Genomic DNA, 26,155 nt, shown 5'->3' on the forward strand with positions numbered 1-26,155 from the left:
GATCCACGTCTCCTGCTTCTGACTTTGGTTTGCTTCCGACTCCGCTTCAGCCTGCTACCTGCCTCTGACCCTGGTTTGCTTCCGACTTCGCTTCAGCTTGCAGCCTGCCTCTGACCCTGGTTTGCTTCCGACTTCGCTTCAGCCTGCCTGCCTCTGACCCTGGTTTGCTTCCGACTTCGCTTCAGCTTGCAGCCTGCCTCTGACCCTGGTTTGCTTCCGACTTCGCTTCAGCTTGCAGCCTGCCTCTGACCCTGGTTTGCTTCCGACTTCGCTTCAGCCTGCCGCCTGCCTCTGACCCTGGTTTGCTTCCGACTTCGCTTCAGCCTGCCGCCTGCCTCTGACCCTGGTTTGCTTCCGACTTCGCTTCAGCCTGCCGCCTGCCTCTGACCCTGGTTTGCTTCCGACTTCGCTTCAGCCTGCCGCCTGCCTCTGACCCTGGTTTGCTTCCGACTTCGCTTCAGCCTGCCGCCTGCCTCTGACCCTGGTTTGCTTCCGACTTCGCTTCAGCCTGCCGCCTGCCTCTGACCCTGGTTTGCTTCCGACTTCGCTTCAGCCTGCCGCCTGCCTCTGACCCTGGTTTGCTTCCGACTCCGCTTCAGCCTGCCGCCTGCCTCTGACCCTGGTTTGCTTCCGACTTCGCTTCAGCCTGCCGCCTGCCTCTGACCCTGGTTTGCTTCCGACTCCGCTTCAGCCTGCCGCCTGCCTCTGACCCTGGTTTGCTTCCGACTTCGCTTCAGCCTGCCGCCTGCCTCTGACCCTGGTTTGCTTCCGACTCCGCTTCAGCCTACAGCCTGCTTCAGCTCCGGTTTGCCACAGTTCCGCTGCCGCCCACTGCCCTGTCTTCAGCTGGCCCTCGGCCCTGTGCAGCCGGTCCTCTGCCTCTAGAGTACTTTGGACTTCCTATCGTTTCTGCTCACTCTGGTCCCGGCCTAAAGCCACCCCTGCCTTTGGACTCTCTGTCTAGTTGCCAAGTCCCATGGTCCCAGTGCCCTACGGGCTCCTCCTGGGGGGTTCCTGGTCCGCCTCCCGGCCTACCCCATCTCTCTAACTAGGCCGGCCCAAGGGTCCACCACCTCGCCTGCAGTGTCCGACTGCAACAGTAACAGTGATATTATGTCCCAATCCAAATACTGCAGCCATTTGCTGTGGTCAAAACTGCATGACAGTAGAAGGAGGTAAAAAAAAACCCAAAACAAAACAGGAAGTCTGTGCATTACTTGACATTGGGCACCTAAAGCATACTGCTGCATGGTAGAAAACAGGAGGTCCCAGTGGGTAGCCTGTGAGCAGTTTTTCAGGTGGGAGTTTTTTTAACTACGTCTTTGGGAAAGAAGCTTAATAGAGAGGGTTTGGAGAGACCCTGTGCAGGAGCTCTAATCCTCGCTCTGCCATAAGATTGGCACTGTGATTTTGAGTGAGCAACATTATCTCCTCTGCCTGCTGTTACCCACTTATAAGCTGGCAAGTAACTATCACAACGTTTTCCCTTCTTCTCTCAAGGTGCGAGATATGTGCTACCAGACCAGGGGTAGCTGCACAGACATGTTTGAGGGGTTACAATTGTTTTGTATATTGGGATCCTGATGGATGAAAGGTGCATATAAATATTTAATGGTGGATTCCTGGTTTTAATTTTTTTTTTTACAGCTCAATACAGAAGAGACTTTTTAATTTGGAAAACAGCAGAAGAGACAGAAGCAGACAAGTGAACAATTGCACGAGGCTGGGCTAAGGCAGGGGAAGGACATTTGATGCTTAATTTAAAGCATGTAACAGGGAAAAAAAAAGTAATAGACAAAACAAGGTTTTCTATTTTTAGGTAGCGGCAGGGGAGGGGTGGAGGCACAGAGGTAGGGGGGGGGGGGGGCAGTGTGCGAGAGAAGCCGTGACTGCCACTGTCTCTCCTTGTTACTTTTCTGTAGATAAATGGAGGGCCTTGGATTCCAGTGACAGCAGTCCAGCATCCATCACGAGTATGACTTTCATTAAAACTGAATGCGAGAGAGAACAGAAGTTTGGTGCAAAGGCAGCAAGAGTAAATACAGCAAACCCGTCCCCTGATGAGACTGCAGCTCGGGGCTGAGATACAGCCCTCAGAGAGTCTAAAAAGGAGGCTCGTGTGGCACCTGCCCTGAGCCCTCAGCATGCCACTGAGTGCTCCCACTGCCCTTGCTCACTCCGATGGCATCTAAACCGGCCCGACAGCTAAAAAAAACCAAAACCAACCCGCCCCGCGAGGAGTTCACGTCGTCCCTGGCAGGCTCTATACATTTTCACAGTTGTAAACACTTTCTAATTATCTTCCCACCAGCAAGGGACTTAAAGATTTGCAAGCCGACTAGTTTTGCCATCATCAGGTGTTCCCCTCCCCTGGGATGGTGTTACCCTCGTTGTGGGAGGAAAGAGCTTGGCTGGAGGTCACCGGGGCGACGATTGCTCGGCGCTGACAATTGCATTGCATTTCCACGGCTCGTTGCACGATGCGCCGTGAGCTGCCGCAGCGGTCACCGGGACGCTGAGGCGCGGGGGGGAGGGATCCCGGGGGGGTAAGGGAAGAGCGACATAGGCCTTGCTCGCAGGGGGGGGGGGGGGGGTCCTGTGCCGCGCTTCCTGAATCGAAGGAAAGGCTTGATTCACCCGCTGCCTCAGAAGATGATAATAACCATGAAATGCTGCTGACGGGGGGGGGGGGGGGGGGGGGGGGGGAGGACTTTAGAGTCCACCAAAGGCCATCCAAAAATTTTTTTTTCTGATTGATGTGCTACAGGCCAAACCCTCTGTGTCCCGAAGTGAAGGAGAAAAGACCAGGCCGGCAAAGAGTTACCGGCTTATCCGAGACGTGAAGCAGAACTGATGGGAATTGTTAGGGTCAAAGAGGAAGAAGCTGCAGTGTAGGATAATTAAAGACAGTTTTGCTGCACTTACGTAGCCACGTGGCCTGGCTCCAGTCCCTGGACTTTGCCCCAGTCACATGACAGGGCAAGATCAGGTTGATGTTGTTTTGAAAAAAAGGTCTTAGTGGACCCAGAGCTAAAGGGCACTCCGCCCCCCCCCCCCCCACAATTTCTTTTAGATATATTGGGGGATGGAGGGGGTGGAGGTCCGTCTGCCCCCCCCCCCCATAGATCACTAGGCTCATTTTTTTTATTCGGCAGTGGGGGGAGCTTGGTGGGGGGGACCCTGGACACTAAGGATATTTTAGTATTTAGAAGGGGGGTACATGGTAGGGAGGGGGGTTTCGAGGATGCATGGGGGACTTTTCTGGCTTTAGGGGAGGGGAAGGGGGTGGGCTATTGCCACACAATACAGGTTAAAGGGGGGGGGTGTAGGGTCACTCCTTTACATACCCTCTAGCATCTTCCTTCTCCCTGGAGTTTTGGGGGAAGGACACCCTTCAGAGTTCTTGTGGCTGAACTCCTCTTGGAATTCTTCAGCACACAGAGGAGAAAACAGGAGACAAAGCACTGAATGCACAACTAGGTTCTTTTTGTTTTGGTTTTTTAATCATTTCCCAAGTCCTGAGGGGGTCTGAGGAAAAGGAGAAATATTGTGAGTAAGGAAAGGCTAAATCTTCCCCCTGACTATTCAAGGTGCATAAGGATTGCATTGCTTAAGAAGGACTCAGGCAATATACAGTAATAAGCCGTGCTGACCCCAGCACAGCTTTAATATGCTGTTTTTGCGCGGATTTTTCAGCAGTAACTCAACCCTGGTAGTACAGGAGTTAAAACCCACACTAGGGTTAGCAGAGAGGGTGCTAATGGCCAGTTTTGCATGGGAAATGTAACTCTTGGGTCAGAGCAGGCGTTAACCTTTCCACGGCTGAGCAGGTGAAACCCCTTACCCAGTAAAATAAATAAATAAAAGCAGTGGCCTAGAGCAACTATTCCCAACTCCCCCCTACCCGGAGTTAGAACTTAGCATGGTATACAGCAGGCTGAGCAGAGAGCCTCCTCCTCACCCTTCCAAGTAAATAAATAAATAACGCTATTAAAAAAAAAAAAAAAAAAAAAAAAGGTCCAGGGCACCTAAATTCACTCCCCTCCCCCCCTCCCAAACCCTGCCACCTTTTTGGCCCTGTCGCCGCTGCCAGGAGGGGGAGGGGAGCCCAATACAGGGCAGGGTCGGAGGTGACTCAGCAGGGGTGGGCCCTGCCATCCCTGTCCTCTGTTTCTGCCAGGGAGAGTAACAATTTTTGATATCTTTGCACCTTGAAAAAAAAAAAAGCTAGGATTATTTTTCCCTATATGCATGACTTTGCACTTGCCCATATTACCTTTTTTTTTTTTTTTTTTACTTACAGGCCATTCATTAGCTTTGGCAACCCCCTCGGCTGCAGGTTTATACCGTGCGCCTAAACTGAACTACGCACTAAAATGTAACTCCTGCTACAGCACAGGTTTTATTACGGCAGCCTCGTGTCTGCTGCCATTTTTTGGGTCTTGTGCTCTTTGAAGACCTGTCTGCAGGGGGGGGGGGGGTTGTACTGGACTACTTGAATTTTCGGTAAAGCTTTCTCTCTTTGCTGTGGAACACAAATATTTGGGAGGCGGCAGCAGTGTCGGGATATGGCATGGCTGGAGGAAGGCGCCGTGGCTGCTGCTGCTGCTGGGTTCGGGACGGGGCGAGATAGGGAGTGTGTGTGTGTGTGTGCATGGAGTGGGGAGGGGGGAGGGGGGGGGGTGCAAGAACGAGCATGCATGTGTGCAAGAGAGAGAGAGAGCACGCGACTGAGCCTACGAGGATGTGAAAGAGGAGAGCGCCTGTGCGCAGAGCGACCGACCCTCCCCCGCATCCACCGCTAATTGATGAAAATCTCCAAGCGGCTGTAAATCGAAAGTTCCCAGGTATGGTGGTTACAGAGAGGTGGTTGTAATTTAAGTTTCTAGTCTACTAATCATTGATTTATAGACCCTCCCCCCCATGTGTATGTGCTACCTCATTTCTGTTCCTGGAAATGCAACACGGGTCCCACGGGTTTTTGGCTAGCGAGATGGCAAAACTTGGGCGATAAAGGCCTCATGAAAAACCCGCTGCGCGGTCCAGCGACACCGGTGCAAACAGATTGCCTTGCCGCTGCGGGCCGGTATCCTTCCAGCAGGAAAACAGATTGCAAACTCAACGGTGGATGCAAAGGTTACTGTGAACTGCCAATCAGCCTGCCACGGAAGGAAGCATTTCCTGCCGAAGCCAGAAGCAGAGAGGCTGCTGGTGCTCCCACGCGGAGGATCAAAGTGCTGGGCGTCGAGCCGTGCACGCGTGACCCAGAAAACGGACGGATCCTCCTCCTCCCGGTCCCCCACGCGAGGCTATGAGCCCGCACCTCAGCATAATCCCGGGCCCTCCAAAGCCTACGCCTGCCGTTCACCTGTCGCGTGCGAGCCGCGTGGTTTTCAGCTCCTCGGCTTCCTTTTCGGAGCTTCAGACGAGTTTAATTGTATGGATTGTAGGGGAATGTTAAGAATATGCTGATGGGGATTTTTCGGTTGTTGGGCGCTTATGGTTATCTTTGTGTTAGTACAAGCTATTTTATTTTCTGCTTATGTTGGGTTTTTTTTTTATGCCTCCTATATATGCAATTAATGAAATGAAAATGAAATGTTTATTTGGCCATTAGGAGCAGCTACAATTGAAGCCCGTGGAACCCCCGGCCCCCTGGGGCATAATATCATTGGGGGGGGGGGGGGGGTGTTACATTTTTTTTCATAACCATTCAGACCAAACCATAACGTCATCACCTTCTGTGCAGAAGGTAGGAGGAAGGGGCTGGAGCTTGACAGTGAGGGTTTTATCATTAGTTACGAAATGAATATAGTTCACAAGCACTAATGTGCAGGAACAGGCAGCAAGGAACTGGATAATAGATGAGTTCTCCCCAGGCAGGATCTTCATTCTGGCAAGACGTATGAGGAGTAATACGCCACGGGGACCCCAAAAGGGTTAAGAGGGGACAGACCGGGCGGAGGAGCTGTCGCTGGTGTGGCACCATTTCCACCTGCAGAGAACTTGTAACACATCAGGGTCTTTGCAGGCATGCTTCACAGTCCAAAACATCTGGCCCAGCTTCTTATCCTTTTAATCGGCCAAGGCCGAGCAGGGAGTTTGTGGACCAATAAAATTAGTGCTGGCAGGTTGATAAATACTCTGGCACTAATCTGCCTGGCATACGTTACAATTGAACCTGATAATTTAGCACCGCTATTGATAACTCTGGCCCTGTGAGACCTTAAGGGAAAAAAAACCCTCCATGCATATTTCTGTCACTTTGTAGTCTAAAGACTCGGCTTCAAATGGTTATATTCAGCAATCATATCTGGAATATCTGTTCCACCTTTCCGAGGCCCCTCTCTCCGACCCCGGCCATAACTTCAACGAGAGTCGTAGGGAGGAAAGATAAATTGGAATATTTTCTCTGGAGTCATGCCGTGATGATATGAGATATTACTTATGATGTGACTGTCCTGTGTGGTACTGCTGAATGAAAAGAACATTCATTGCCCTCAGGTGACCCCCAGAGTAAGGACTGATGCCCACATTTTTTTATTATTTTTATTTAAGTTTTTTATATACCAACATTCAAGACAGTGGTCCCATCATGCTGGTTCACAAGAAACAGGGGTGAAACTTTACCATTTAACAAAAGTGCAAAAAAGCAGTTACATATAACAAGGACAACAATAACTTGGAATGAGAAGGGAAAAGAAGATTAGATATTGAAATATAAGTATAATGCGCAATGCGCAATTGCGCAATGCGCAATGCGCTAGAATTAAGGGTATGCGGTACCCTGGGGCGCCAGTCGCCGTGTGCGCCCGGGATGCACGGCCCGTGACACGCCTGTCTGTCTCCTCTAGGCACCACCTCTTAGCCTCTACCCATCCGCTCCACCTAGGGTGCCAGCTAGCTCCACGTCGTAAGGAACAAGCTCGTCCAGTCATGGTTTTCTCTGTCGCTGCTGCTTAATCTTAGTTCTTGTCTTCCTTACTGAAATCAGCAGGAAAAAATCGGAACTACAAGTCCATGCCTGCATTAGGGTTAAACGTATACTACAGAGGAACTCAGCAAATTATAATGCTCAAAAAAGATTTTTATTATATACATACAATTTCTCAATCTCCTTTTACTTAACACACTTTTTCCACAAAACCCATTATGTGAACTGAGAGGAGACCCAGGGAACACTGGGAGCAGAACTGGCCCCGGGGACTGCATTCTGGAGGTCCCCAAAGAGTGGGTTAACATTCGTATATAATTTGGAAGTGAGTCCCTGCTTTTATCTAGCTGTGTAGAGTTTCTGGGGACAGAAGGGGCTGCTTTGGGTCTGCTACAATGGTGGTTCTCAACCCAGTCCGTGGGACAAACCTAGCCAGTCTGCTTTTCAGGATATCCGCAAGGAATATGCATGAGGTAGATTTGCATGCATTGCCTTCGTAGTGTGCATATGTACCTCGTGCATATTCCTTGCGGATATCCTGAAAACCTGACTGGCTGGATGTGTCCCAAGGGCTGGGAAGAGAGCCTCTGCGCTACACCACCTGTTTGACCCAACTTCTGTTTGAATCTTACTGAGAGATTGGTGTCGTGCAACTCCAGGTGCCACAAAATCCTCTCACGTTTTATGTGCCGAACAGGGAGGGTTACAGACGACTTTTGGGGATGGGGTAGTGCTTCTCTTTGTTAGAAAGGGGAAGGGAGGGGTGGGTCCGTCAATCTACCTTTATTTGTAACCTTGGGCAGAGAGGGATGGTGAGGGCAATCGAGCACCTTCAGCTCCTTCAGGCCGACGCAACAACGGATTGAACGCCCGCTCTCCTAACGCGCGCCTATCCACCTCTCCCGGGTGCCCGATTTTATACTAAAATTAGCTGCCGCGGTTAAAAGGAGGCTCTAGGGGAAATCTTGCGTCCCTAGCACCTCCTCGGCATCGGACGCCCAGGAAAAGTGGCTGTCGGTGCAGTTTAGGATTGAGTGTCCGTTTTCTCCCACTGCTGGCACAGTAAACAGCCACAATATACACGGCCCGGACCATGTGTGCTCTGGGTGGATACTGGGCGCCCAGAAATTGTTTTTTTTCCCTTCAGTTTTTGTTTTTTTTGTTTAACTGATTCCGCGTTCTGTGGTCCCTCCTATTTAGTATCACGACGGTACTAGCAGGAGGGATCACAGAAAGCAGGAATCTGGGGTTTTTGCGATGCGCCCTTGAGCGCAGCAGAACCAGCTTGGCCAGGCTGGCGTAAAATTTGCCGCATTGCAAGGGCGCATTGACTGCGCGGGGAAATTTTTTTTTGTGTCGCCAGGGATTAGCTAACAGCCTCATCTACATGTACTTTACACGTGATGAGCGCTATTAGCTACGCGCTCGATCGGCCGCGCGTTTTGGGTGCGCCGACCCCCCCTCCCCCCCCCCGATTTGCATGGCGTGTTGAGCTGCGTGCTGGCCGCAGCGCCCGGGATTGCTTCGGCCTGTTTGTGCAGGGGAAAGATCCTTGCCTGCTGGTTCAGTGCTGTCTTAAGTGTAATAATAAGGTTTGGTGTTTTTTGACCACATGATTAGGTAGGCTGATAGTAGCTTGACCTCTGGAAATTGCCTGCTGTATGTCTTCTTGTAGGAGTAATCGGACAGCTCTTGCAGATGTGCCTGCACATTGCTTCAATACCCTTGGGAAGCTTCCAAGTATGCTCGACCTGTCTGGTACGGGGGAAAGCAAAACCCGCCTGACATCTCGTCTAGGATTTTCTGCCTCCTTGTTTCCAGTTACCCCACTGTGTCTTTAATTACTTCAGGGCCTGGGGGAAATGACTCCTCGCCTCTGTCTGCTGCTTGATTGTGGCAGGAGCGCCAGGCACGGGGGTTAGATGCCGAAGGGGCTGCCTGCAGGGATCTGCTAATGGAGCGGCTGGGCTGGAAGGAGGAGGCATTGCTTCTGGCATGATCGGTGCCTTCGGGAGCAGAAAGAAGGTGCTGCATGTTTCTAGGGGAGGTGGCGGGGACACAGAGCTCCCTCCAACCCTCCAGCCGGTTTGCTGGGGGGGGGGTCATCAGCATTTTTTTTTGTCCCCCTTTGTTCCGCGTTTCCTGGAGCTTCCGTCGCACGAGAATCCGCAGAACGTGGTGGGACCTGTCGGACAGTAAATCTCCTGAACGCTCTCTTGCCTAGCCCTTGCAATCCCATGCAAAGCACAGGACGCTGGAAAAGCTGGCACCGTGACATTGTGCGCGCTCATCAAACAGCATTGCATGTTGTACCCAGCAGCATTACCATGGTGGTACCTAGGGGCTACCACCCGGCTCCATGCTGGCCGGACAGAAAAGCGGTCCGTAGATGCCAGGGGTTGGCTGGCGTGGATCAGCTGACGTGGAATCAGTAGTGATACTCTGTGCCATGTTCCGTGGACCGTCCTTTTCACGCCCTTCTTTTTAAGAATTAGGAGGAAGTACTTTTGCACTGGTGGGATAAAAATATTTGTAAATAAATAAAAAATTTGTAAAAAAAAGAAAAAAAATTACTTATAACCCAGTATGGAAATTCTCATGGTCTTCTGTGAACTAGAAGCAAAGCATTTGCAAATTTTGAAGCTGGATCCACTTAAAATCTGGCTGCCTGTGCAGGTTTCAGCCTCTTCAGGTTTGCAGTCCTGCCTCTGCTCTGCACTGGTTGAGAAGGCGAGCACCTGTTTTCTGAACAGCCAGGGTGACGTGGGGGGGATCTGTGGAACTACAACAGCACTGAGCAGAAACAGAATTACAAACGCATAGGCTCTGGAGCCCAATTATGGGACAAAGCATTAATGAACCAGGACCCCCAGATCACAATAGCACTGACCAGGAAAAGCAAAATACTGCTGAAAGAAAATATTCTACTACACTTACTTATTAATTACTACTATTGCTTATCATACAATATGGGGGAAGGATGCAGGAAAGCTCTTTTGGAGAGAGGGCAGATGTTAGCAGCTGTTTCAGATATGTCTCACCCACTGCCATCCACCGTATCCCTTACTTCCCCACCTCTTACCTCCCGTACTTCCCACTCTACCCTATGTTGCACCCATTGAAGTGGCAGAAACTCGTTTCCAGTGCTCCTGTCATCTCAGGACCTCTACCCATCCCTACAGCGCAATCACAGGGAGAGGAAGAAAAGACCCCTACTACTTATCATTTCTGTGGTGCTATTCAGTGTATGCAGTACTGTACAGATACACAAAAGAGACAGTCTCTTTTCCATAGAGCTTAGCATCTCGTCAAGGCAGACACAACAAAAGAGACTTGGGAATATTCACAAGCATTTAGACGGGTAACTCAAACGTTATCTGGATGAATGAATATTTGGGCACTTAGCCGGTTATATTTTAGCTGGCGAAGGGGGTCATTTTCTATCCCTATCGCACGCGAAAAAGGACTTTTCGCGTGCGATAAGTGAAGGGGGGTGGAGGGGGGTGGACGCCATGGAAACTTTGCTGGCAGCGAAAAGGTAAGACCCCCTTATCGCCGACAGTAGCACGCCCAATAGCGCCGCCTTTCATGGTGGTGCTATTGGGTGCGAAAGCCGGCAGCGATAACACCGCGGTGGTGTGATGGCTGCCAGCTTTCGCAGGCCCGCCCCCTGCTTTGCGTTACCGCGCAATTCAGGAAGGCGTGCGATTTTAGAAAATCCAGGCTTAAGTTAGGGGCGTAACTGGGAGGAGTTGAGTTAGCTGGCTAACTCTGATTATCAAAATTAGTTGGTTAAGTCTGCTCGGGCCTTTAGCTGTCCTAAAGTTAGCTGGATAAAGTTAGCCGGACAGCTGTAAGATAGCCGGCTCTGTTCAGTAGTGCGGTTGCATTATTGAATATACCTCAGCCGGATAAGTTTATCCGCGAACTTTCTATCCAGTCAGTGACTGAATATGGACCCCATCATTTATAAAGAAAATAGTTAAAATCAACAAGATTAGGATCAGGAGAAAAAGGGATTTAGGACTTTAAAAGAAAGTTGACTTTTTAGACTGGATTTGATAATACCCAGAGAAGGGAGCACGATGCACCAACGCAGGGAGGTCATTCAGGTCATACAGCACAGCAAAGGGCAAAGCATGGGATCAGGAGCCGGCGGTGGAGGAAGAGGGCACACGTCAGGGCAACTTGCACTGTAAATGGAGTTTATGTGGAAGGGGAGAGAGGAGAGAGCAGAGGTGGTAAGGAGCCGCAGCGTGAATGCCCTTCTAGCCGAGTAAGGAAAGCTTGAACTGAACGAGGAAGCAGATGGGGAGTCAGCGTAAGGCCTGGAAAAGAGGGGTTACATGGTTGTAGCAACGCCGGAGGAGATTAACTCATGGGATTGAAATTTGGATAGATTGCAGTGGAGAGAGAGAGGGTTCAGCGGGAAAGCTGTAGGAAGCTGGTTACAATAGTCCCCAAGCAGGGAGGTCGTGAGAGAGTAGATAAGGATTCTGGTGGTGTGTTCAGAAAGGAAGGGGTGTATTTTGGTGATGTGTTAGAGAAAGAAACATGTTTTGTTAGGTTTTGAATATCTGTAGAGAAGGAGAGAGGAGAATGAAAGGTGACACTGTAGGGCAAATCACTTATTCTGTGATTTATAATGTGAACCATTACATTTTATGATTGATCTGAATATATCAGATAATAACATGATTACATAATGGATTTTAAGGGTTATATTATCTTTCACAACAAATTTATCACAATAAACTTAGTGATTGCCAGAGGTTAAAAGGAATAAATATTAGCAAAGGTTTCAAATTGTATAAGAACAGAGTATTTTCCTATCAGTGAGCTGTCAGCATCAAGGAGAATGATAGAATCTGACACTGTCATTCAGTCACTAATAGTGGCTAGGTGTTTTTGTTGTTACAGTAAATATTAGTTTTAATCACATCTACAAAACACAACAAATAAGGTTCATTCGTTGCATTCGGGGGAACCTGACATGAATTGAGGGTACCCAAATTAAATCTTATTCGTTTAATTCAGTTAAAACTTCTGGTCAGGCCTACACCTAGGCCTGAAGCCGGGGCCTCGCCTATGGATAGGCCAAAGCATGGGCCATGCTCTAGGCCCAAGCGCGATGCCTGGGTCTCGGCCTAGGCCTGGGCCAAGCCAGGGCCTCAGCCGAGAACCAAGCAAGGACAGGGCCCCGGGTCTAGGCTTGATGCTGAGACCTGACCCGGAATCCAGGTCCTGATGCCTGGGCCTCAGCCCAGGCCAGGGTCCAGCTCTGAAGCCTGGTCCTGAGGTCCGGGACCTGAGGCAGGGTTCCAATGCCTGGGCTTTGGCCTAGGCCAGGGCCCAGGCACGATCTCAGCCCAGCTGGAGGCCCAGTCCTGATGCCAGGACCTTGGTCTGGACCCAGGCCCAATGCTGCAGCCCAGTTCAGAGGCTAGGTCCCAACATCGGGGCCCTGGCCTAGACCCAGTTCAGATCCTGGGGGTCGCCCCGGAGACCGGGTCCTGATGCCTGGGCCTCTACATTGGCCAGGGGCTGGGCCCAGGCACGATGTCAGATCCCGACACCAGGGCTTCAGCCTGGGCCCAGACCTGACACCAGGGCCCGACCTGGAGGCCAGGTCCCAACGCCTGGGCCTAGGCCCAGTCCAGGCGCAGGACTGGAGCCCACACCTTGGCTCTCCTCATGACATGTTTCTTTCTTCCTTTTTTCTTGAACTGACGCCATCTGTTGGGGTAGCCCCGGAATTAATTAATGTAACTGACGGTGTCAGTTTAAGAAGAAAGAAGACGCGTCAAGAGGAACTCTTTTGCCCAGGCCGAGGCCCAGGTTTTGGGACCTGACCGCTGGGCTGGGTCACAGTTTGGCCTGGCCCTGGACCTCGTCCTAGGCTGAGGCCCAGGCATCAGGACCTGGCCTCTGGCCTAGGCCCAAAGCCCCAGCGTTGGGCCTAGGCCAAGGCGTCAGGAGCAGACTCCAAGCCCTGGCCTTTGTGTAGAGCCTAGGCCAATGTCACGGCTTAAGAGCTTCGGCCTGTGCCTAGGCCTTGCCAGTGGATCCCCAGCAGAATGGGTAAGTGGGTGTTGGGGGGGGGGAGGGATCCTGGCCCCAGCATTTTTCCATGTGGGGGTGATGGCTCAGGAGGCCCCGTTTCCTCTCTTTTGTTTGTGTTTTTATTTATTTATTTTTTTAAATGTTTGATTTTGTTCTTTTTTTAATGAAAGAAACAAATCAAACATTAAACAAATCAAAATTCGTGGAGACCAATCTAAAACCCAATCTAAAACCCAATCACGCTTTTTACCCTTGCCCATCCTAGTAATTCTAATGTACTGTAGTACCGTACCCAGATCCTAGCGTGGTGGGGAGAGAGATACGCAGACAGCAGGACAGATGGAACAGTCTCGTTTATTACAAAACATGCCACGCGCTGTCTGCTTGCTGACCATGACCACTAGGAAATGACACAGATTGCGGAAAAGGAGTCGCATAGTCACCGCAATCAGTATATACTGACTCCTTTTTCCACACGCAGAAAGACAGACAGACAGGCCAAAGGGGAAAAGGCCAGTGCAGTGCTCCCTGGTCAGAGACCCTGCCGCTGTTAAAATAAAAGGGATCTCTCTGTGTGCTGCATTTAATCTTACTCGTTCTGGCAGTGAACAGACGGAAACCTGCAAAGTCTTCTCTCACGTAGTGACGGCAGAAAACAGCACAGCCTGTCTTGCTCTGTTTCTTCTTCTTTTCCTTTCTAAAACTTTTTTAAAACTTTTTTCTTTGGCTCTGAGAGCACAACCTCTGGATCTGAACTCTAGCAGAGAAATGAGGAACAAAAATGCTCCAAGTTGCATCTTGCTTTCAGTTCCAAGTTAAAAAAACAAACCCCAAAACTCATTTTCAGTCTCGGCAGGTGCCAGCTAGGGTAGGCGGGCTGAAAACATGTCGGACCTTGATGGCACCTGCTCCTTCCTTGTTCCTTCCCTGGCTTCACTTTGCCCGGCTTCAGTGACTTGCCTTGGGTAGACTGAATGCAAACAAAATTTCATTATTTTGTAGGACACTGTACCATTTTTTTTACTTTTTAAACAAAGCAAAGCAAAAATGCCCCGTTTTGTTTCAGGCTGGCCATTTGTTCCACATGAATGCACATTCCTGGTTTGTAAGATGGCCCAGTCTCCTTTCAACTGTGCATGGGTTCTGCAAAATGCTGGTAAGTGCCTGCACACCTCCAGTCCCAGCATTTTTGCATTGGGCCTGCTGGCTTTATTTCTGGGAGCTGTGTGACCGCCGGGTTAGGTGGAGTCCCAGGGGGATAACTTTCGGGTGGGGGGGTTCTTGCCCAGAGGCTGGCGAATGGGAGGCTGCCAGTGTAGGAGCGCAGATGCAGGGGGGGGGGCTTGGGTAGTGTTCGCTAGGACCCTCTGAGTCGCCATGGGGCTAACCCCGTGTGGGTGCTTGGGGGGGGGGGGGGGGGTGCTGAGGCGTTATGCGACGTTCCCCGCTTTCAACTGTATTTCAAATAAATAAATTCTAGGGGGGGGGAGGGAGGCACTCCAAGGCCTGCTTGAGAAACAGTGTCCCAGTGCATTGTGGGACACAACATCTTGGCTTCTTCAGGATGAAAGCAGCATGGCCGCCACCTGACAGCATGTGACAGTGGTGACCGTCTTCCAGAAACTGGGTCGCTTGGCTGCTTTCCACGAAACACCAACAGAGACCCTGCTGAGATAATACAAGAAGTCTCTTTTTTTTCCCCCCTGTACCCAGATGTTTGCTGATAGCGCTCTGATGAGTCTGGCTGGGTCAGTGGGGGCTGGGGCAGGACCAGCGGCAGAGGAGGGGAACTTGCTCCCCACCTCTTCTGTAATCGCATCTTATTTGGTGAACTTTTTCCTGCTCAGGAACATTCAGTCCTAGTTGGCTTATTAGAGGATTTAAAGTTTATTTATTTGCTCTGATTTTAATAGATACTGGAAGCGGACTCTGTTTGCTGACTCAGATGTTTCCTTTGTAAAGTGCTGTGGGGATATTTCTCTGTGATAAGAAGCTGCATAATTTCAAGCTGGTGTGACCAGGTCAGCAAAAAAATAAAGAAGCAAAACATATATTAGGCTCAGCGAAGGAGAAAAATAAATAGTTTTCTTCCCGTCTTCTGTTACGGAGGACTGCCTTTAGCTCAGGTTGTGATGTTATGTGTCGTTTGCAAGAAACAGTAGCACATAGAGGGGGCAATAACCTAATAGCCCAGGTAGAGGGCACTTTTAATGCATGTACTTTGTAGCTGATTTTGAAAGAGGCGCTATCCAGATAGGGAGCCCAACTTTCAACCCTACCCATGGTGGACACCATTTGCTCATGTAAGGTGCACAGAGATTTACATTATTATCTAAGCTGTGCAGCTCCTGCCATGCAGTTTCTAAAGTATTGTGTATTTCTGCCCCCAAAGCACTCACACGTGTTTCAGGATGCAGGTGCGCGTGTAATGCAGGGAAATGCATACTTTTGCCACCCATTTAAATACAAAATATGCTTGCATGCAAGTTTGCCGCTGCTCTTTCCATCTTCGGACTGGACCTCGGCCAGAGAGTATTGTTGGTTCCCTTTTGCCTTCACAAAGGATCCTCTAGTTTGCAGTTTTTCCTCTTGGCCTGGGTGACTGCTGACCCCCGCCCGTGGTATCCGGCGAGGGGGTGATAAGGCCTGGGGAGGGCACTGGAGGTCCCGGTTTGCTTCTGCTGTTTCTGTCTTCAGCCCAGACCCTGACCGGAGAGCTTTGCTGGTTCAGCTGGAGCTTTGAGGGGTTTATTCCTGCCCTTTGGGTCAGAACAAATGCGGTGGTATTGCGTAGCTTGGCTGTACGTAATGGATTATTTTTGCACGTGAAGGATGTTTCCCCTGAAAGTTCCATATGAATCCTTCAAACAAACGGGCTGTCACTCCAAAATCATCTCTGCCAAAATTGCACCCTCACTCAAAACACCCAGGGGAAAACCTACTGCAGTACCAGGAAAGGAAAACCACGAAGCGGGTACTACTTGTTGTTATCACCCCCATGGCACCCATGGAGGAGACCGTAGTTCTGATGTTTCTAAGAAAAGCCAAATGGCATCTCTGTGCCCTCAGAACGGTAAAAATCAGGGCTGGATCAGCCTGTTTGGAAAAACTGGAGCCAGCTGGCAACCCCTACTGTATTAAATGTAGTGACAACTCCAGCATGGAAGCTCAGTCAGCCTCATCATCAGCAAGAGGAGCCGCAGGGCAGTTATATTCTATTGCTGTCTTTATTTTTCATCCTAGAATTTAAGTATTAGCTCCAATTTAATCCAAACTATAGACCTAGAAGTGCCTCACTGGGGGCCTCGAAGAGCCTCGTGTAGCTTCTTAACCCTAGGTTAGTTATTGCTATTCCATTTCCTTAATTGCTTGCTTTGGGGTGCTTTGAAACGAGTCCTACATTTCTAAATTTTCAACTCCCAGAATTCTGAGATCAGGAGTCTTTTCATTTTTGCACTGACAAAACTAAGGGTCAGAAGTATGAAAAACAGGGTTTTTGATGGACCGGTGGTTAGTGGAGAGTCATGCTTAAGAGAGACATCTCCTGCAGGAACCTCAGAATAAACCTGAGATAATGAGAGGCTCCCCCTCTAATTAAGGACTGTATGAACATCTTGCAGTCCTAACATTTCATGCCATAACAGGCCTACAGTGCATTAGAGCATTTGCAAATGAGGCTCTGGATGGTTGAAAAGGAGGAGACTGATTTATAACAGCATGAAAAGGGGCTTCATGCTGACCTATTTCCGTACAGCAGAGCAGATGTTTAATCCGTTCCAGAGGTTCTTTGGTCTTCCTGTTGGGAAAAAAAGCAGGCGTGCAGAGTGCAGAGCGATCAAATGGTGCACAGCGCTCACTCAGGATATACCAAGCTAATGTACCACAGCCGTCTGACAAGATGCATAGAAAAACGGAGTTTAAAACCGGGTGGTTACGAGAAGGAATAGAGATGAGGTGACATGTCTAGTTTTAAGCTGACGTGCAGGTTCCACACAGAGGCAAGAAAAAGCCAGGTTTAACCTCCTTACCGGCAAGCGTAAAGCACGTCCCATCTGAGCCTCAAAATCCTCCTAGGTGGCAAATTCAGTGAAGAAGGTGCTGTAGCGAAAAGAAAAATTACAGGAATATATATTAAAAAAAAAAAACGGGATTCAGTTCAAATAGGGCTGCCCTACCACCCCGATTTGTAGCTCTGCCTCCAGCATTATGGGTGCCTCAGCTATTATTGGCCGAGCAGCAAGATGGAGGCGAGAGGCCTGGATAGAAGCAGAGAAGAAAGCACGACAGCCCCCAGACAGGACTGACCTGGGGAAGGGGGAAAAAAAAATGCGAAGCAAAACGAGCCAGAAACGGCCTCTTCTGAGACTGAGGACCGTCAGTTGTGAGAGCATTTTTAGTTACTTCCATAGGAGAGGACTTCCTGCGGTATTCCAGTCCCCCTCACACCCCCTGAATGGCCCGGCCTTGCCGCATGGTTTTCTGTTTGCAATTCTTAAAATGCAATTGCCCTCTTGGACTCTGGGCCAAATTAGATGACCTGGTTCCGTGAGCTTCCGCCAGGGTTGCTGCCTGACCCCCAGTTCTTTCTCTGACAGGACTGGCCTGCGTCGGATGGCGACCCTAGTGACTCCGTGACGTGGGTCAGGGTGCAAAGCTGGCCCGGACCAGCCATCAAAAAAATAAGAAGATACCAACGTGGGTTGGTTGAATGAGCTTAACTGGATTTTTAGCCCCGCCTAAAGTTCATATGCACATAAATGTGGCCGCGTAAAAAGGAGACATTCTGGGGTGGCATTTGCTTGAGTTCTGAATCTGTGCTCATAACTTAAATTTTCAAATGCTACACCTGCAGCTGCTATGCCTTGCATGCTTACAAGCTAAGGTAAGGTTACACAACATACAGGGCCAGTGCAAGGGTATTACATGCCCGACGCAAAGCTTCAGTCTCGCATCCTCCCCCTTACACACCTGCCTATCAACAGCAGTTCTGGTACAGCATTCCCCCTCTCATGCCCCTCGCCCTCTGCCCCCTCGCCACAGTGCCCAGCATCCCTTCTCTCTGTCCCCCTGTACAGCAACCTCTTCCTTCTCCCCTCCCTGCTCAGCATAGCATCTCTGTGCCCCGTTTAGGCAGTGCCCAGCATCCTCTCCACCCCACCCTCACCTGCCCAGCGCCCTCTCTCCACAGCTCCCCCCCCACCCACTCAGCTCCCGCTCTGTCTCCACCCCCCATATTTACCCAGCATTCATTCCCTTCTCTTTTCGTGGCGCCCTTGCCTTTAGAGTGGCTAGGCAGCGCTTGGAAGATTTGCCTCCTCCCAACGCTTGGGAGCCCCGGGTGCCCGCCTAGTTCGCCCAATGGAAGAACAGGCCCTGCATGCATATAATTAGCCACATAACAACCCCAGTATTCCAACACACCTTGTGCGATCACCTTGTGTTTGAAAATCACCTCGTTTTGTGCGTGCCTGACATGCTGGGCCTATTTTTGCAGGTAGGCACACTATGGAAAAGGAAGCCCTTATGTAATCAGAGGCCAGCAAGTCTATAGTGGATGTACTGATCAGGGGCCGGTGTGCAGAGCAGCATAATCAGCTGTGGGTAGTGTGTGCTCAGGTGCAGCTTTAAACGGGGGGGGGGGGGGGCCGTGCACCTGCCGACGAACTGGTGCGCAATACTATAAGATTAGCTCCTTGGAGGGTAAGCTTTCAAACAGCCTGCATGGGCTAAAGTCTGCGGGGACCTTTTGGTGTGGCCAGAGTTGCCGAGGCGGATTCCTGCACGAAAATCCGCTTTGCAAAAAACTGCGGGTCTCAGGCGCAATCGGCGGTGACATCCATGCACAGGGTTGCACCGGCTGGGGAGCAGGCGTCCCGTTGCGCGGCTGTATTTACGTGCATGTTTTTGAGAAATGAAAGTATGCGCATAAGCTCTGCCCCCAGCCCCAGTTCCACTGCCCGGAGCCCTTCTTTGTAGCCCACGTAAAAGTACAAGCGACGTGGGCTTTTGCATGTACTTTGCCACGCAGTTTTCAAAACACCATTTAAGGGCATGAAGCCGGAGTCTGCGCACGTGAAAATTACCCCCCCTAATGCATTAAAATTGCTGCCTGCTGAACGTTTATTTTACCCGAGGAGAGACGCGCAGAAGTGAATGTGAGCAATGCTTGACAACGCCGAGTGGGATCTTGAGTGCCTGCCCCATCATTAAATGCACTGACTAAATGCATTCCTCTTTTCTGGATTTGCACAGTCATTGATCTGATATAAAATAAAAGCAAATATTTATTTTATCAAGACGGTCTTTCTGTATCTGTTTGCCCCGCGCAGGTGATAGTGAATGAGCTAGCTGCCACCCTCGTTTGCTGTGTTTGAGATGAAAGAAATAATTTATCTTTATGTTTTGTAAAAAAAAAAATATATATATGGGTAGCCAGGACATATACTTCTCCCTGCACCCACACTTTCACAAAGATCAACGCAATAAATACACAGACAACAGAGTGAGATCAAAATAGGCTGCAGCTTTATTACAAGTAATAACCAGGTGCCCGAGCTCAGCATAAGCAAAAATACCTGACCCACAGTTATGCCACCAACCAGCAAGATGAACACCACCAGGCCACTGGCATTAACAATAACTGCACCCACCACCCCCGCCACCACCTAGCAAGGAGCTGTACGAGGGAAAACTACACCAAGTTGTTCCCATAGGAAATTCAGACATGACCACCGTCAAGTCAGCCAACCATTCAGCACCAGGCTGAACCCCCAATCAACCCTGGCTACCCACCACAGGCACAGGTAGGAACTACCTGTGACCCCCAAAGATGCACCAGGATCCCTAATGAAACAAATCTTCCAAGGCCTCCTGAAAGATATTCAAACACAAATCCAAACCAATAAAGGAAGGTGGACCCCATCTGCCCGGAACAAACCCCGATCCAGATCCCATGACCAGCCAAGATCCCATGACCAACCAAGAACCAATCTGCTGATTGGCCTTGACTCAGCTGCGGCGCCAAATTTTCCTATCCATCTCACCAGGCCTTGAAATCATATTGGACCAGCAAATTACAGCATCAGGTAACAATACAGAAATAAACATCAAATCCTTTCTGACCATACTGATGAATTTACGGCCAGCCACCCTACTCCAGTCATTACCCCCACGATGTATAATCAACACTTGTGGTTGCCCGAAACAAACCAGCCCGCATTGCAAACGGAATCAACTCATCCCAAAGCATCCCTCTACATCCCAACCAATGAACAGTTGCCCCACGCTGACCCAAGTCCAGCTGCGCCCCATAAAGATGCCCACAAGCATGTCTATAGGCCCACACGATGTACGAATGGTCCACAATCCATGCAATCCGCCCCCAGCATGTAGAACCTGCAAAAAGAAAACAATTAGTAACGATGAACACATCATAAATACCCAGGATGTACATACCCAATGAAAGCATCGGACTTCCACCGCCCAATCCTCTGAATTACACCACCCGACAATCTCAAGGAAGTTGCCGATGTTGCAGCCCCAATTTGGAATGAATGAGTCCCGAACCTACCGACATCCAAGCCTGATCTCAACACCATCTCAAACTAGTACTTGTTCAGAGGCCGCAGGTCAGAATGAACTAGAAATCGAGATCCACCCATTGGCTGAATTTGACTAAAGACAATGGCATTGGCCACCAGACAGCTCCGGAAACCGGAAACAGCTCTAAGGACCACCAAAACACCCCACCACCCTGATCAGTTTTAGATCTAGGAATGTAAATAATAAGCAAGTCAGGGCACAAGGTAATATGTTGGGCTAACAGACCAGAGGACTTTGCTCCTTTTGTCTCCTTGGCAACAAGCTCACTAATTCGAAAACCGCCGAAAAACACAAGCACGAAAGCTAAACGCAACAGACAGCATTAATATTGCGAATCACAAATATCTGACAACACATCCCATAACCTGAGCAAGATATCAAGCATAATAGGCAATCATCCATCCAAATCCCACACCGCACCCCAGAACTGACCCAATAACAAGCGATGGACCAAGAATTTACCCAAAGGGAGACCCCAACCATGAACCCGCATAAAAAAGGAAAACCCCATTAACTGTCTGGTAACCGCAGCCTTCAAAACCCCATCAGCCTTCACTTTCTCAATAAAACGCAACAGGCAAACATCAGAGACAGGAACTCACCACCAACCCACCACCAACCCAAGGTTGCAAGAAAAGATACCACCTTGTCAGCTCCTTTCACATAAGTGGCCCATGAGGAAGGGGCTAGGGTTGCCCGAAGCAGCTTCCACAGGAACCAGATTTTTATAGGAAAGGAGGTACTGATGCTCTGCACAGATCTGCCTCCGGAGCAAGCTTCCAAAATAAGGTCCAATTGCAATGAGAAAGAGAATCAGCCAAAGCCTTAGATATCCCCGGTACATGATGAGCTCTAGCAGTCATATTCAATCCCATGCAACAGAAGACGAATTCCCTCAATAAATCAGAAAGCAGCATACATTTTGCAGATTGCTTATTGATAACCTCAACCATACCTAGGTTATCACACCAGAAAACCACCTTCTTGTCCCGCAGATGCGAGCCCCACAAAAAGACCACAACCACTATTGGAAACAATTCCAAGAAGATAAAGTTCTTTGTAGTACTGGACAACTTCCAATCCTCCGGCCATGAAGCCACACACCAAGAGCTCTGACAAGCACCAAAACCAAGGGAACCCACTGCATCCGTATATAGCTCAAGGTAATGATTCAACAATGAATCAGATTGCCAGAGCGAAGAACCATTGGTCCAACAAGAACCAATCCCAAACGTGCAAATTCTCTTGAATCATACACATAATTCGAATATGATAATTACTCTTTTTCATACCCAACATAGTGAAAGACAACATGCGCAGAAATACCCTACCCATGAGAATCACGCAACAGGCAAAATTCAGACTACCCACCAAGGATTGCATCTGTTGCTATTCATCTGTTTTAACCACAAACCAACATCCTGCGTGCCCCACGACATAAGCTTGTTCTCTTCCATATGGTCACGAAAATGCTCATCATAATTGACCCAAGACCACCCCTCATATTCAAAATAGCATCAGCATAAGCCAATAGAGGCCCATATTGCAAAGGTTCATGATGTCTGATAACACTAGCCAAACAAGGAAAGGATCGAATCCAAGTAAGAACATTACGCACCACCTTCTTTTGAGTGCCCAGGAAATGCTCCACACTCCCCTTCTTTTCCTTCCTTCTACCTCTACAACCTTCCAACAATTGAAAAATATCAATATACTTCCGCTGTCATATCTTCTTCCTAAGGGACCTAAGCACATCCTCCCACAATTTGGAGACAGAGTGGCCCCTGCATTGACATCTATCAGCCCTTTTATCACCTGATCCCACCACAGCTACAGGGGAAGCACTTGAAGAACCGGAAGAATAAGAGGAAGATGACAAGGAATCAGAAGAGCTGGGCCTATCCTGCTTCCTCCTACATTTTGACTTATCCCACCTCTTAACCCCCAAAGAATCACCTGACTTACTCCCAGTGACCATAAACTGTCCTATCACCTCCCCACCACCTGATGAACTCCCAACCATAGCTGCCGAAACAGATTGGGCCGATGTCTCACCCACTCTACAGGGACCCCCCAGACAACAACTCACCCTGCTGATCAGCGCTTGGTTCAATCTCGGAGTTGAGATCAAAGGACCAGATGCATTGACCGCCGCAGACACAGGGTCATTCTGCCATCCTTCCTGCCACGAGGGGCCTGGACCGTCCAACGATTCACGCAATGGATATACGTGAGGAAGAACAGAAGCAGCCAAAAGAACAGGCCCAAAAGAACCCGCCAACCCCAGACTCCTAACATTCCCCCGTGAAACCTCAGAGAAAGGGCCCCAGTCCAATGAGTAACCAGGGGTAGGCTGCCAGGTACCTTGACCCATATTGCCCAGAGCTCCACTGATGTCAAAACTGGTTGGCCAAAAACACGAAGAACTGCCCAGTTACCCCCACCTGGAGAAGGAAACCTCCCCTGAAAACCCTAACCAAGGTGCCGAAGGGCCCTCTCCCCCAACTGGAAAATACGGCCCCAATTATCCTATAAACCCCTGAAATTAGCCACCGGACACCCGACTCCCAACCTCCAGTCCATAGAAAATCCAGCACCCACAAATGTTCCAGCCCTATCATCCCCAATTGTACCCTTAGCACCAAGATGCAAAGCCCCCCCACACACTGTGCCCACCTCACTTAGACCACATATTACCCAGACCCCCTAACCCCGAATCCACACCTCATCCCACACCAATCTCAGGAGTTCGCCTCTCCCGCAGAGGCAGTAACTGCAGCATCCGTCACTTCAGCAATCGATGGCTCCGGCTGACCCATGGCTGCAGAGGCAGCCGCAAACAGCGGCGATTCAGCTGCATCGTGTGAAGGGAGGAGAGCGGGCCCAGGAACAGACTGCGTCGTGACAGGAATTGCGGCTTTCTCCCCTGATAGGGACCCAGGAGGACTGCGGCTGCATGCACGCAAACGCACACCTCGACCTCCCAGAACTCCCCGGGAGCTTGCACACTCTACCACCAGCAGCGCCAACAAGGTCATCTCCTTATTTGCTAGCTGCAAATAACCGCACGCCGTTGGGTGTACTTACTGCTGGGAGCTCTGAAACGCTGACAGGCCCCGACAAACCGCTCCCTCCGCATGAGATGCTGTCACCGCCGAAACACATGAATCACCCCTCGCCTCCACAACCTCCTCAGCAGCCATCGTCGTCTCCTTGGACTCCATCACCAGGAACAGAGAGAACACCACCAAAGAAATACCGACACACGACGCATGGATGCAGCGACGACAGAGTCGGCAGGCAAGTGTGTTACAAACTGCTATGCACAGCCCTCAAAACCCCCAACTCTTTCCACTACCTGACCATCCCCATGCCTGGGAACCAAACAGTTCCCAAATCATGAGTGGTTTGAATTCAAACCACACTACCCTGACCTAACGGACTGGAATAATCCAGTCATGACCAACCGCCCCCTGCCCCCAGGCCTGCTCACAAAGTGAGCCTGGCACCATATTACTATGGGTAAACAGGTTCGAGATTTGCCTACCTATCCAATCTCCTACTCCAGCTCACTGTTCCAGCGGGGTTTGTAAGACTAGAGTTTCCAGTTTTGGAAAACGGGGATCAGTGATCTCCACGGGTCCGACTCTAAAATGGGGGCCTACTTCCCCGCAATCCCACTCCTCGACTGTGCTACTTGGTTTCGAATGTGATATCCCTTGCAGCCAGTGCCGCTGAGATGAAGAAAGACGCTATGAAACACCAAGCCAGGCAGGTTGCATTTGTATGCCATTAAACCAATTACAGTATTATACAAGTTGAATATCTTAAAATCTAAGAGCACGACAGGTGAACCACTAGAAACATAATATCTTTTTCATTTTGTTTTTCAGGAACATTTGGAAGAATGAGGTCAGTCTTTGCTGTAAGGTAAGTGCTGTCAAATAATCACAAGACTGAACAGTTCCATAACTTCAGCTTCTCTCATAATAATGGTCTTTTTTGTTGTTTTACAGGGTGCTCGGCCGTAAAATCCATCCAGCAAACCCAAGGAGGACAATTCACAAAAGCATCAAGCCAGTTGACTAAGGAGTTACTGGGCCAGCTGGCCCCGGATGAGAATTGTCCCCTCCAGAAGGCGTACAAATGCCTGCCTAGATTCACGAGAAGGGAATGTTTGCCTGTGGCCAAAAGGGGCTGACCCAAGAATGGGCATAGAGCGGGGAAGGAAAACAAAACAGATTTTCAAATCTACGTATGGTGTTTTGTCCCTGTTACTGCAGAAAAAGGAGATGCAAGGAGAATGGCCACTTTGTACCTACACACCTTGAAACTTAGCTACAAGTTACACGGTTCTCCACTGGTGTGTGAAAATTGCCCCAGTATAATTCTTACATCTTATTTATCACTGCAGGCATATCATTCCCCCTTTCTCATCAAGTCAAAAGAATTATTAAGGGGCAGTGCATGCTTTCTCATTTCCTGTTGCATGATTGTACATTATATTTACACAATAATTTTCTTTCATAAGAAGTTTACAAAAGCCATGGAAGCTGTACAAAAGGGTTAAACCATTGAGCATTAAGTCTGTGCCTCTTTCAGGGAGCTCAGGCCCTGTATGGTAGCATAGTGATGAGTCTCACAAAGACTCTGGCAGACGGGAAGACATCTGGTGAAGCAAAAAGGTGGATCAGTCCCTTCACGTAGCCGTTCTCCAGCCTTCTTGCCTCTCGGATAAACCTGCCTCTGTAACTAGAAACTAAATAATAACAATTTAAAAAAAAACAACCTACCTCCTTCCGAAAAATGTGAAAGTTCTTCCGATTCTGATCGTGAATGTATGCCCACCCCTACGTATGTATAAACCTTGCTAATGCTGTCTCCCTGTCTTTTAAAACAAAATAAAGATACTGTTTCTCGATTTCTAATATTTGACTGCAGTACTCTGAAGAGCATCAATAGAGGTTCTGCCCTTACCAACAGACACCTTCGCAATTAATTTTGACACAAGAATCACCCTTGGTTCCTTTCCAGATACAAAAGGATCGATTTGGCCAGCGTTGCTGACAGACAAAGAAGCTCAGCTCGTTCTTGACAGCCACTCTTCTCTTCAAAACACATAGCAGTGCGGCGGCTTTGATAGGCTTCCTCGCTGTAAGATGCTTCAGGTTTGCTGGAATGGATGACTGCTACTAAGACTAAAGTGCACATTAGCTAAAAATGGTGGATTTTGCCTATGATGTGCCCAGACAGAGTGATGTCACTAATGTGTCACACTTATGAGTGTAATCAGAGCAAACAACCCTGTTACAATCCCTTCCAAATGCCGCATGTAAATGTAGTCTGAAAGGTCCTTTTCAGACTACATTTACATGCGGGGCCGGGGCTATGATGTGTCGTCCTTCTGTAAACGGGTTCCTATCAGGTAGTCTGCGCCGCTCGCTGTCGAAATGCCCGACACTGCAGGGTTTCGGAAATAATTCCTTCTTCATGGGTGCAGCAAGCTTTGAGTGCGATGAATTCAGGTAAATATCTGAGATCAGCGCTGAATTTAAA

The 26,155-nt window shown here is 49.4% G+C and overlaps 1 protein-coding gene and 1 long non-coding RNA gene across 2 annotated transcripts in view; both read left to right on the forward strand.

Moving 5' to 3' along the window:
* LOC115081624 (polypeptide N-acetylgalactosaminyltransferase 14-like) overlaps positions 1 to 26,155 on the forward strand; it is a gene marked incomplete at its 3' end in the record, with an annotated part of 542,489 nt that overhangs the window by 125,266 nt on the left and 391,068 nt on the right.
* On the forward strand, positions 4,717 to 25,574 carry LOC115081625. Its single transcript, XR_003853840.1, has 3 exons — positions 4,717 to 4,847; positions 24,493 to 24,529; positions 24,616 to 25,574. It is a non-coding gene; the product is annotated as an uncharacterized LOC115081625 (long non-coding RNA).

This window comes from Rhinatrema bivittatum, unplaced genomic scaffold, assembly GCF_901001135.1.
Source record: "Rhinatrema bivittatum unplaced genomic scaffold, aRhiBiv1.1, whole genome shotgun sequence".
Taxonomy (NCBI): domain Eukaryota; kingdom Metazoa; phylum Chordata; class Amphibia; order Gymnophiona; family Rhinatrematidae; genus Rhinatrema; species Rhinatrema bivittatum.